This window comes from Balaenoptera physalus (assembly GCF_965194825.1).
Source record: "Balaenoptera physalus genome assembly, chromosome: 10".
Lineage (NCBI taxonomy): Eukaryota > Metazoa > Chordata > Mammalia > Artiodactyla > Balaenopteridae > Balaenoptera > Balaenoptera physalus.
The window spans coordinates 5,834,031-5,846,785 of NC_138889.1; the positions used below are offsets into that span (position 1 = coordinate 5,834,031).

Sequence of the window (12,755 nt, forward strand, 5' to 3'; positions counted from 1 at the left end):
TTTACTATTTTCATTAATATTTACTTATTATCAGCTATGCACTGGAGCAGGCAAAATGAAAATATGAAATATTTAAGAAAAGGAACAACTAGGGAACCATAGGATTATAATAGGATATCCAAGCAGCTTTTGCTTAAGATCGTACTTGGTGGTATAGGGGATATAGTCTTTAGAAGCTTCTTTCCCTCTAGCTGTAAATTATCTTTCTTATGACATTGTCTATGCTAAACCTGAGGGCTGACAAAAATTGTTTGATTCTTACAAATTATTTAGTAGCTGACTGATTTTGTAACTCTCTGGTTAACAGTGTGGTCTTAATCTTGTGTGATTCTTTTCAGAAATACAATTTTTTAGGTCTTATAGTATCTAGAAGTTTTCAATCTTAAAGTGAATTTCAGCTCTAGATCTTTTTGACAAAGGTTCAAACTCTCAATTCCAAATATCAGAGAACTATGTTGAATTTAAATGGCTAAGTGAGGGACTTCCCTGGTGGTGCAGTGGTTAAGAATCCACCTGCCAGTGCAGGGGTAACGGGTTCGAGCCCTGGTCCGGGAAGGTCCCACATGACGCGGAACAACTAAGCCTGTGCACCACAACTACTGAGCCCGTGTTCTAGAGCCCGCGAGCCATAACTACTGAGCCCACGTGCCACAACTACCGAAGCCCATGTGCGTAGAGCCCATGCTCTGTGACAAGAGAAGCCCCCGCAATGAGAAGCCTGCACACCACAACGAAGAGTAGCCCCCGCTCGCCACAACTAGAGAGAGGCTGCGTGCAGCAACGAAGACCCAGCGCAGCCAAAAATAATAAAATGCATAAACTTATAAAAATAAATAAATAAATGAATGAATGAATGAATGGCTAAGTGAAAAACAAACGTTGCAAACACCAGAATGCTCTTTGGGATCATTAGAAAACCCAGCATGCCTTAGTGCATAAAACTAATGTAAGTCATACTTAAATTTGAATTCTTCCTTACTAGTATTATAATTTTGCACAAGTTTTTTAACCTTTCTTGAGCCTGTTTATCTAATGAGTAAAATGGGTATAAAATTATCTAGCTACCATACAGGGTTGATGTATGAATTAAGAAGATATTTGTATCATATAGTTTTTTTTTTTTTTTTAAATTAATTAATTAATTAATTTATGGCTGTGTTGGGTCTTCGTTTCTGTGCGAGGGCTTTCTCTAGTTGTGGCAAGTGGGGGCCACTCTTCATCACGGTGCGCGGGCCTCTCACTATCGCAGCCTCTCTTGTTGCAGAGCACGGGCTCCAGACGCGCAGGCTCAGTAGTTGTGGCTCACGGCCCTAGTTGCTCCGCGGCATGTGGGATCTTCCCAGACCAGGGCTCGAACTCGTGTCCCCTGCATTGGCAGGCAGACTCTCAACCACTGCGCCACCAGGGAAGCCCTATCATATAGTTTTTACATAATAAATGGTAGATAATATTATATAATAGTATATGCATGGGTTGCTGTGAGTGCATATGTTTTTGTATTTTGATAGTTGTGATGTTTCTAATTTTCCAAAGGTATTCGACAGTATTAACTAACATATTTTAAATCTATCCAGTTGTCATGAAATCCAGTCAATTTGTTTTACGCTTTTTATTTTAAAAAGCAGGTGTATTTTGAATTAATGCGTTACTCAAAATAGTATTAGATAGGGAGGGTGGGAGGGAGATGCAAGAGGGAGTAGATATGGGGATATAGGTATATGTATAGCTGATTCACTTTGTTATACAGCAGAAACTAACACACCATTGTAAAGCAATTATACTCCAATAAAGATGTTAAAGAAAAATAAAAAATAATATAGTATTAGAAGTTATGAACATGAGAAAGTGACATAATTTCTGCTTTTAGAGATTAAAAAAACATTTTTAGGATCAATATTTTTGAAGCTCTGTAACTGTGTGTGTGTGTGTGTGTTTTTTTTTTAGTATATTTATTTATTTATTTATTTACTTGGTTGCGCCAGGTCTTAGTTGCAGCAGGTGGGCTCCTTAGTTGCGGCTCAAGGGCTCCTTGGTTGTGGCACGTGGGTTCCTTAGTTGCAGCATGCAAACTCTTAGTTGTGGCATGCATGTGGGATCCCTGACCAGGGATCGAACCCGGGCCCCCTGCGTTGAGAGCACGGAGTCTTAACCACTGTGCCACCAGGGAAGTCCCTGTAACTGCGTTTTAAAATTATACTATGAAGGGGCAGTTGGCAGAAGAGATCGTGCTCCAAGGCCGCTGGCTCACTTTCTGCTTGGAGTTCTCGTGGCCCGTGATTCGGCCTCTGCTCTCGACCCGGGGTCCATTTGTTGGGCGTCCTGGTTGCCCTCTCTCACCCGGCTGGGGCACAGCAAGGAGGCCCCATCTTCTGACGGCGTCCTATGGAGTAGGGTCCCGGACCGTTGTCCTGAAGAGCGAGATTGAGCTTGGCCCCCTCCCTCTCCTCTCCCTCCCTCCTTCCTTCCGCCGCAACGTGGCTAACCACAGCCCCGCGCTGAGCCGCAGCCCCAGGCAAGCAGGACAGTGTGCTGCCACTGTGGAGCCACGGAAAGACTGTGGATCTCAACCCCATGACCGGACCAGTATCCCGTCGTCACCTTACTTCAAAGAGCAGCTCTGTGAGCTCAAGACCTACCACGAGGTGGTGGACGAGATCTACTTTAAGGTCACACATGCTGAACCATGGGCAAAAGGAAGCAGGAAGACAGCTGGCCAAACAGGGATGTGCGGAGGGGTTCTAGGCGTTAGGACAGAAGGAATTGATTCTACAGCTTTTTGCCTGTTATACAGATTATTTACTCTGAAGTTAACTCGCAAGCAAGTGATGGGTCTTATAACACACACAGACTCTCCATATATTAGAGCCCTTGGATTTATGTATATAAGGTACACACAGCCCCCTACAGATCTATGGGACTGGTTTGAATCCTTCCTTGATGCTGAAGAGAACCTAGATGTGAAGGCTGGTGGAGGCTGTGTAATGACCATTGGAGAAATGCTATGGTCTTTGCTCACAAAACTGGAGTGGTGTTCTACCTTGTTTCCAAGAATTCCGGTTCCAGGTCAGAAGAATATTGATCAACAGATTAAAACGCGGCCAAGAAAAATCAAGAAAGATGGAAAGGAAAGCGCTGAGGAAATAGACATGTTGAACGCAGGTGTTCAGGGTCTCCAAGGAGATTACTGAGTCCACGGAGGTCCCCAAGGAGATCCAGAAGTAGAAGCCATCATGGGGAGGGCCATGGGTCTTCTAGTTTTGACCGAGAATTAGAGGAAAGAACGCCAGCGACCAGAGCGTGAAGCCAAAGAAGGAAAAAGAAAGGCGAAGATCCCGAAATATTGATCGGGGGCTAGAAGGTAGGCATAGCAGGAGTAGGGAAAGACATAGAAGCCGTAGTTGAAGTCGTGATAGGAAAGGGGATAGAAGGGACAGGGATCGGGAAAGAGAGAAAGAAAATGAGAGAGGTAGAAGATGAGATTGTGACTATGATAAGGAAAGAGGTAATGACTGAGAAAAGGAGAGGTCAAGAGAACAGTCCAAGGAACGGAGAAGTAGGGGTGAGGTAGAAGGAAAGAAATATAAAGAAGACAAAGATGATAGGCAGCATAGAGATGACAGAAAATATTCCAAGAAAGAAAGAAAACATAGGAGTAGAAGTAGAAGTGCGGGGAAATGAAGTAGAAGCAGGAGCAAAGAGAAATCAAGTAAACATAAAAATGAAAGTAAAGAAAAATCAAATAAATGGAGTAGAAGTGGTAGTAGAGGAAGAGCTGACAGTGTTGAAAAATCAAGAAAACGGGAACATAGCCCCAGCAAAGAAAAATCTAGGAAGCGTAGCAGAAGCAAAGAACGTTCCCACAAATGAGATCACAGTGATAGTAAGGACCAGTCTGACAAACATGATCGCCAAAGGAGCCAAAGTATAGAACCATAGAGCCAAGAAAGACAACATAAAAGCAAAGAGGAGAGTGTGTGAAAATTTTTTGTATAAGTGGATCACATTGAATCCTATAAATGTTGGATTAAATCTGCTTTTTTTTTTCCTCCCAAGTTGAGATGGTGAAGTAGTTACACACTCTTCAAGCTCCCTGTAGGCTGCATTTTCATTTCCTCTTTTGTGTAGGGAAGTGCCTTTGTAATCCCATTTATTGCGTTGATGTTTTCACCCAGCTGTTGAGTTTGATACATGATGCACAGATTATTCTTGCACTTTATTGTTGAATTGTTTTTGAGATGTACAGTCTGTACATATGTCCTGAAAATGTTTTAATTCCTTTGGCATGGTTGCCATGTTGGTTAAATTTGTATAAGGCAATAAACTGCCACTAATTCCATTTTTGTTTTGTAGGTGTGGGATTATGGTTTGTGTACTGGCTGTGCTTTTCGTAATAGAATGCTAAAAACTTTGAAAATGGATCTTGGATGTCTATTATAGGAGAATTACATGCTTTCAGTGTACATGAAGGCAGCAGTTGTAGGATTCACATTCTTGTCCACTGTATATTATCTTGGAAGGCTCTTGTTAATATGTCAAACCTAATATTCTCCACAGTTAACTTTAGAGAGAATTTAAGAGAAGTTAGTTTCTGATGCAAAGGTTTCAGTTAGGCTGTGATTTGATCAAAAGTCCTTTTAGCATTCTACCTCAAAGGGACACTGTTAGTATACCTAAAATTTATTCACTAAGTTTTCCTTTTTTATTTGAAAAAATACATGACATGTAATCTTTTTCTTGAATTTTTCAGATTTTAAAGTACTATATAAAAGGAGAAATTAATGTCTAAAGCCTAGCATTCTTGCAGCAACCCTATACTAACGTGAAATTGGGGGGGGCAGATGAGTAGAGAAACAGATGTAAGCCTCAAGCTTCCAAAGCATTTTTATAAATGGAAAATACTTAAATTATGAAACCGCTTGATATAGTGTCCTTTTTTTAAATTCAAAACTTTTTTTATTGATAATGAAGATTGCTGTTTGAGGTTTTAAACTTAATCTAGAACAGAGAAGTATTAAAAGTAATGCTATGCTGCATTATTTAAGATTATCAGCAAATTATTTGATAGATTGTTCTAATGACTTGTATTCTGATTACAGAGAAGGATCGTGAGTGTGGAATAAATACTGGATTAAATCCTTTAAAAAAAATAAAGTTATACTGTGGCTGTGCCTGGTCACCTCATGGATGTCAGTGTAGGACCAGTGCACAGAATGGCTCAGTAAAATAAAATCACATATTGAAGTTTTCAAGTAGCAGATTCCAGCTTTATTAGATAATCTTTTGATGCTTCTACAAGCTTTTTTATGGTTAACATTTCGCTGTGTAGTTTTATTCCTTAGATGCTTTTTTAGTCTTCCATCTCTCAGGTGAGATAATTAGCTTCATTCCATGAAATACGGATTTTAATGAACCTATAGGCAACAATAAGAAAAACATTATTTCTCCTGAGTCCTCTGAATATGAATTAAGAAGGCAATAAGATGTACATAATAGATTTATAAAAACAGTGCTGCAGTAATGACTGATTTTAAAATATCCAGTTATATACAGTTCATTTGATATAGCAGTTATGGCAATATTCTGATCATTGCCTATAGAATATATTTGACCTAGAAACTCCCTCTGAGTCTTCATACGCTACCCCCCTCTCCTCTCCAGCTGGGTAGAGAAATATAAAAATATATGGTTAAGCAGAGTCAGTGGGTGAGAAAATGGAATAGACACTCAGGAAGTAGGCAGTTAACTTGAAAGCTGCCTTAGAATAAGCTGAATGTGCTGTGTAGGAATTTTGCAAATTGTCATTAAGATTTGTGCAAATGTAAATGCAAATACTGGGTTCTTCTGATTGTTTGCTCTTTCAAGTACTGTACACAGGGGTACACTGCTGGAGGCTACTGCAACAGAAGTACCGGTTGAGCTATATAGTCTTGTACAAAAATATAGAGAACTGGAGAGTAGTAGCAGGGAAAGCAGTCCAGCAGGGAGCAATCAGTGTTTGCTTAGAGGAAGTCATTCGACAAAACTTGGCTAAAAAACAGGTTGCAACTGCAACCTGCCTGCTTTATCTGTGTGAAATGAATTATCATTCTTTTATTTGATGTCTGCATATACAAATATAAAGGTGGTCAGTCACCAGTGGTCACCTATTCTACATAGCAACTCACACATTGTGTGTGAATGTCAGCAGTTATTCACCAGGCAGCGGCATGAAAAGGCCGGACTCAAACGTGTCATCTTTAAAGGAACTTCAGGTAGTAAGCATGGAAACCTTGTCCATTATAGCAAATCAGCAAAAGGTTATATTATTTTTTTCAATTTGTGCATTAATACCTGCTGAATATTACATACACTCTACTGTCAAGTACAGTAAATAAATATGTCATCACCATTTAGTGGTAATTCAAACCTAGCAAGAACTGATAACCAAAATCAGGAATATTTTGAAATACACTAGCCATTTTAGTTGATCTGTTATCTTAACTGCTTTCAAATTAAATGCAAATTTCTGGGAAAAAAAAAGAATAGGGATCTTGTAAGTAGAACCGTATTTTATTATTTATACATTTTTACTGAACTGGAATAAAACCAGCTGATGGTAGGTTAGTAAGTCACAAACACTCTATCGAGGTACAGCTGATGTCAAATGTGAGTTAAGTAGCTCTAAATGTCTTTGAAATTTCATATCTGTCTTAAAAATCCAGATGACTTTTACAATGCCCACACCATAATATATTTAAATTTATATAAATATAACAGTGTTTAAAATTACCCCTCCCCTGAAGATGTGCCGTTTTAACTTTTTGTATTCCTTGGCACTTGTTATAGTACTTCCATTTTGAAAAGTAATGTGAAGATGGTAGGTTTTTGATTTAATTATCTGTTTTAAAATTTATTCGTTTGAAATGTCCCACACGAGGAAGTACAATCACCATTTCACTTCTGAAGTCTGTGGTTGGGTGTACAGGCAGGTACAGGTCATTTTAGATAAAAATACTGTTATCTGGGGCTTCCCTGGTGGCGCAGTGGTTGAGAATCTGCCTGCCAATGCAGGGGACACGGGTTCGAGCCCTGGTCTGGGAGGATCCCACATGCCGCTGAGCGACTAGGCCCGTGAGCCACAATTGCTGAGCCTGCGCGTCTGGAGCCTGTGCTCCGCAATGAAAGGCCACGATAGTGAGAGGCCCGCGCACCGTGATGAAGAGTGGCCCCCACTTGCCGCGACTAGAGAAAGCCCTCGCACAGAAACGAAGACCAAACACAGCCATAAATAAATAAATAAATAAATAAATAAAAAATACTGTTATCTAACACTGAAGAAAAACCCCACAATTCTTATCAAAAAAGCAAATAAGGCCAGATTTTAATTTCCAGTTAAAAAGGTGAACTATCTTACTAGTGATTCAAAAGTTGGACATGAATTGATACTGGTTGTTGGTACACTTTTGGTAATAATAGATATAAATCTTTTTCAAGCAGAAGAAAATGTAAATAAAAGGAGAAATAAGCCAATCTTATTTATATGTAGGTAAGATATATAGCATTCAGGGACTTCCCTCGTGGCCCAGTGGCTAAGACTCTGCACTCCCAGTGCAGGGGGCCTGGGTTTGATCCCTGGTCAGGGAACTAGATCCCGCATGCTGCAACTAAAGATCCCGCATGCTGCAACTAAAGATCCCGCGTGCCGCAACTGAGACCCGGTGCAGCCAAATAAATAAAATAATAAATATTAAAAAAAAAAAGATATAGAGAATTCAGAACATGAAAAGAGTTGTTAAAAAAATCTTCAAATAAGATCTGTCAGAACCACTGAACAGTGCACTCCTTGTGAATGATATTTTCATCATCCGGATTGCGAGTGTACACAGTTAAGATAAGAATAGCTATCTTGGAGTAGTTTCTCTTTGAAAAACACCAGTGCTCTTCAGAATGTATTTGTTTTCCATTATAGTCTTTTATTTTAAAATTTTAGAATTTATTTCTTGAATAATAAATACATTCAGATGTTCAAAATTCAAAGGAAATAGCAGAGTTTATAATATTCACTCCTTGTGTCTCCATCTAGAGATATTTTAAGCATCTGCAAGTATGAGTATAGTTACTTTACATGTATATGTTTTTCTTCTCCCTCCTTTAAGCAGAAGTTCTAACCTACTGTATGTATTGTTCTGTACCTTGAAAACATTTTTTTTTTTTTTTTTACATAATTCTGTATCATTATGTAAAGTGTCTCCCTCATGGTTCTTTTCTTAGGACTGCCTGGTATTTTCTTGAATGGCTGTATCCCATTCTTTTTTAACCAGTGCCTGTTGTTATACTTTCAGATGGTTGCCTTATTGTCTTGACTCCATAGATATTTTAGTGTTGAAAATCATTTGTTTCGTACTTTCAGGCAGAAATGTTTCGGAGTTATGAAAAGAATAAAGACTGTTGGGAGCTGGGTGAGGAAGGGTAGTCCTCAGCTAGTTTTTGATTGTTAAAAGAGTTCATTTAAGGACTTTTAAAATCTGCTTTCATTCATGTCTGTACATAAATGATAGCATTCTACAGAAAGGGCTTAAAAAAAACTTGAACAGCCCCAGGCAACATTCAAGCATCCACTGGGAGAACCTTGTGTCATAGAGCCAGAGATCTGGGTTTTTATTTCCATTGAATTGGGACTGTGGGCAAGCCTGAAATTCTGAACTGACTATATCTTTTTTACTTTACTTTCTTTATATTGTTTTGTAATAATAATAATAATAAACCCCTAGTTGTAAACAGTTCAGACAGTGGTTCCTATATTCATTCTCTTGCTTCCCTTTTAATATAGTTTTATTGCATCTATATATTCCTAAGAATATTTTATTTTTAAAAAACTAGTTTTAAATTTTATAAAAAGATTATGATGCTCTGTCTAATCTCTAGAATTTCTTCCACTTAATATTACATTGCTAAAATTCATCTATATTATTACTTGTCACTAAAATGTATCCATCTTATAATGTATGTATATCTCATTCTATGATTATGACTACAATTTATTTATCCAGTTTTCTGTTTGTGGACATTTGAGTTGTTTCCCAGGTTTTGTTATTGTGAACAGTGCTTCTAAGAATATTTTTGTACTTGTTTTCTGTTGTACTTGTGCAAGAGTTTCTCTTAGGTATAGACACTAGGTAGGTGTATAGCTAGGAAATTAGGAAATCCTCAGGTATGTACCTAGGACATTAGTTGCTAGGCATATGTGAATGTTCCACTTCAGGAAGTAATGCCAGACTGTTTACCAAAGTGCTTGTACTGCATGCAACAATTAAGTTTCTATTTCTGAGTTGTGTGTACAAATTGGGTTCCTGCTCTCATGGGAATTGTATTCTAGTTAAATAAATACAAGAAGATAATTTCAGAATTGGTGCAGTGTTATGCAAAGGATAGATAATGTTGGGAGCTGGGCGATGGATGGTCTTTAGCCAGTTTCTAATCATTAGGAGCAAAGAGTGATGGCAAGTGATTAGGAGGGTTTGTTTTAGTTACGGAAGGCCTGGGGTGGTGGTCGTTTGAGGTGAGACCTGGATGAAGAGGCAGCTGGGTCAAAATCAGGGACCCCAGGAGTAGAGAGCGCAGAGGCACTGGGGAAGGAACGAACAGGGTCTGTAGCAGGTGCAAAAAAGCTACTCTGGTTGGAAAGCAGTGGACCAGGAAGGAAGTGAGAGGTCAGCAGAGCTGGAGCATGACAGGGCGGTGAAGAGCCATTAGAAATTAAAATAGATGAGTGATGTGAGCTTATTTAGATTAAAAAAATATATATTTATTTATATTTATTTTGGCTGCTCTGGGTCTTAGTTGTGGCACGCTGGATCTTTTAGTTGCAGCATGCAGACTTCTTGGTTGCGGGCATGCGAACTCTTAGTTGTAGAATGCATGCGGGATCTAGTTCCCCGACCAGGGATCAAACCTGGACCCCTTGCATTGGGAGTGTGGAGTCTTACCCACTGGACCACCAGGGAAGTCCCGCTTATTTCTATTTTGAAAATATTACTCTCACTACCATTTTGGTAATGAATACCAGATCATGATGTGCAGGAATGGAGAAAGGGAGATGGGTTAGAAGCAAATGCTAGTCCAGTTGAAAGATGCTGATGGCTTAGACTAAGGTAGCAGTGCAGAGGAGAGAGATAGTGAGGTTCAGGATATGTCTTACAGGTAAAGTGACAGGATTTGCTGGTAAATTAGTTTTGGAGTTTTAGGGAGATAGAAGCTTTTAATTTCTAAAACATGGTCTTTAAAACCAGTATGTTATTAATTCAGAAGCTTTGTCTCTGCTCTAAATAATGTACTCAATGATTTTAGTAGAGTTAATTGATTTTCACTCATCACTTGAATCTGTTTTCTGGTATGTTGCAAATGTTTGCTGCACAGGTGTTAAAACTGGTTCCTGGTCTAGCTCCAGACCTTTCCTGTGCACTTCTATCACTGCAGTCCCTTTTCTGGCCTCTACCTGGGGACATCTGTCCTTGTTCCACCAGCCAATTCTTGTTCTTTGTTCTGCATTCTTTCTTTTTTTTTTTTAATTTTTAAAATTTTTGGCTGTGTTGGGTCTTTGTTGCTGCGCGTGGGCTTTCCCTAGTTGCATCGAGCGGGGGCTGCTCTTTGTTCCAGTGTGCGGGCTTCTCACTGCAGTGGCTTCTCTTGTTGCAGAGCACAGGCTCAAGGCCCGTGGGCTTCAGTAGTTGTGGCTCGCGGGCTCTAGAGCGCAGTCTCAGTAGTTGTGGCGCATGGGCTTAGTTGCTCCGTGGCATGTGGGATCTTCCCGGACCTGGGCTCGAACCCATGTCCCCTGCATTGGCAGGCGGATTCTTAACCACTGCGCCACCAGGGAAGCCCCTGTTCTGCATTCTTGCTGTCACACTTACTTTGCAGGGATGTGCAGAAGCTGCATCATTTGGATTAGGGCCATGACATCCAAACCTGAAACTGTGGCTGGTAGGTTGGGTCAGAACAGCCTGAGGCCTTGGAGATTTGGACTGAGGAAAGTAGTTGAGTCTTAACTGTCAGAATTTCTGCAGAATCCAATTACTTTTGTTTCTGTGAAATTAGAATTGATAAGATACAGCTGATTCATAAATTGATGTTAGGTTCAAACACATCTTTTAATGTAGCCTTTACATTTTAATCAGATTCTAGTTTTTGTAAATCACATCATGTTGTACTTATGCTCAGAAATTCTGTAATTGTTTGTGACTGGAGACTCTGTACTCCAATAATATCACTTATTCCTGCTTCTCTTTTTATATTACCACCACCCAGGGCTGGTTTTCTCTTATTTGAAGACCAAGTTCAATGGTACTTTTTACCCACACACCTGCATTTGTGTCCATGGTGCCCTGCCACTTTATCAGTCCTTTAATTCCAGCTGATAACAGCAAAAGTGGTACAGACCTACTTTTGCTACAGATGATGGAAGTTTCAGAATAGGTTATATTGCTACACATATAGCATCTAAGGGTAGGGGCTCAAGCAAGAGCTCGGGGAGGGGCACAGGAAATGTGGACTGAGATTCTACAGAGCAAGGAAAGTCATGGCAGGTACCATGTTGGGTAGCTAGTTGAATTGGTAGGGGAATGTCTGGAAGGGGAGATTGTATTGGTGTCTGGTGGCTGCTGTAACAAATGACTACAAACCTGGTGGCTTAGAGCTGCAGAAATTTATTCCCTCACGGTTCTAGAGAGCAGAAGTCTGAAATCAAGGTGGCAGCAGGGCCACACTCCCTCCACAGGTTGTAGGATCCTTTAGCTCTTCCAGATTTTGGTAGCTCCAGGCTTCCTTGGCTTGTGGCCACATCACTCTTGTCACTGCCTCCATCTTTACATGGTCTTCTCCTTTGTGTCTTAATCTCCTCTTCTGTCTCAGAAGGATGCTTATAACAGGATTTAGGGCCCACTGGAAATACAGGATGATTTCATCTCAAGATCTTTAACTTCAAAGGTCTTTTTTCTAAATGATGCAACACTCACTGCATATGAATATTAGGACATGAACATATCTTTTTGGGGACCACCATTCAACCCACTACAGTGATCAAAACCTGTGAAGTCCTACTTTAAACCTAGAAAACTAAGGTAATGATCAAGTGGGGAATCAAAGATAGAAACAACTACCTTTGGGTTTTGTTTGTTTGTTTTTCCTAGAACACATTTATCCTGACAGAGCCTCCCCTTTAAAGAAGCATAAAATTCATAAAGCATAAAGTTCATAATGCTGAGTAGGTCTCCCCATTCCACTCTGGAGAGGTGGTTTAGTTAGTATAAAAGTGGCCTGATTCGTTCAGGTAGAAGATTAAAAATAAATAAACGTTTTTCTTTTTTGAACAGCTAGTATGGAGATCTTTGGGAAGAATTTCCTAGAATGCTGTATATGTATATACATATTACATATTTACCATTCTTTCTGCAGATATTTCAATTATATTTATTTTTCTCCACTTCGTAAAAGGTTTCAAAACATAAAGCACAGAGAATCACAGCACTTAGGTGCCCATCATCTAAACTTAATAAAATTTTGCATTTTGCCATATTTACTTTGGATATATATTTTTAAGAAGAATAATGTAGCTATAGTAGGCTATTCATCTTACATATATATTTTATAATCTTAAAATTATTCGGCACAATGCTCTGACTACATTTTTGGGTTTAGTTATTCGTAATTCATATTTTGTACTATGTGTTATTAGCGTTGTCAGCAGGACTTCTTTTAAATCAGTATTTAAATCAGTGGGT

The 12,755-nt window shown here is 39.4% G+C and overlaps 1 protein-coding gene and 1 pseudogene across 6 annotated transcripts in view; both read left to right on the top strand.

The window, feature by feature from the left end:
* The window catches only part of ARHGAP32 (Rho GTPase activating protein 32), a 278,046-nt gene that overhangs the window by 44,270 nt on the left and 221,021 nt on the right, over positions 1-12,755 (top strand). The window lies entirely within an intron of this gene.
* LOC309667625 lies at positions 2,557-6,996 on the top strand (annotated as a pseudogene). Its single transcript has one exon. The product of its transcript is annotated as an uncharacterized misc_RNA (transcript).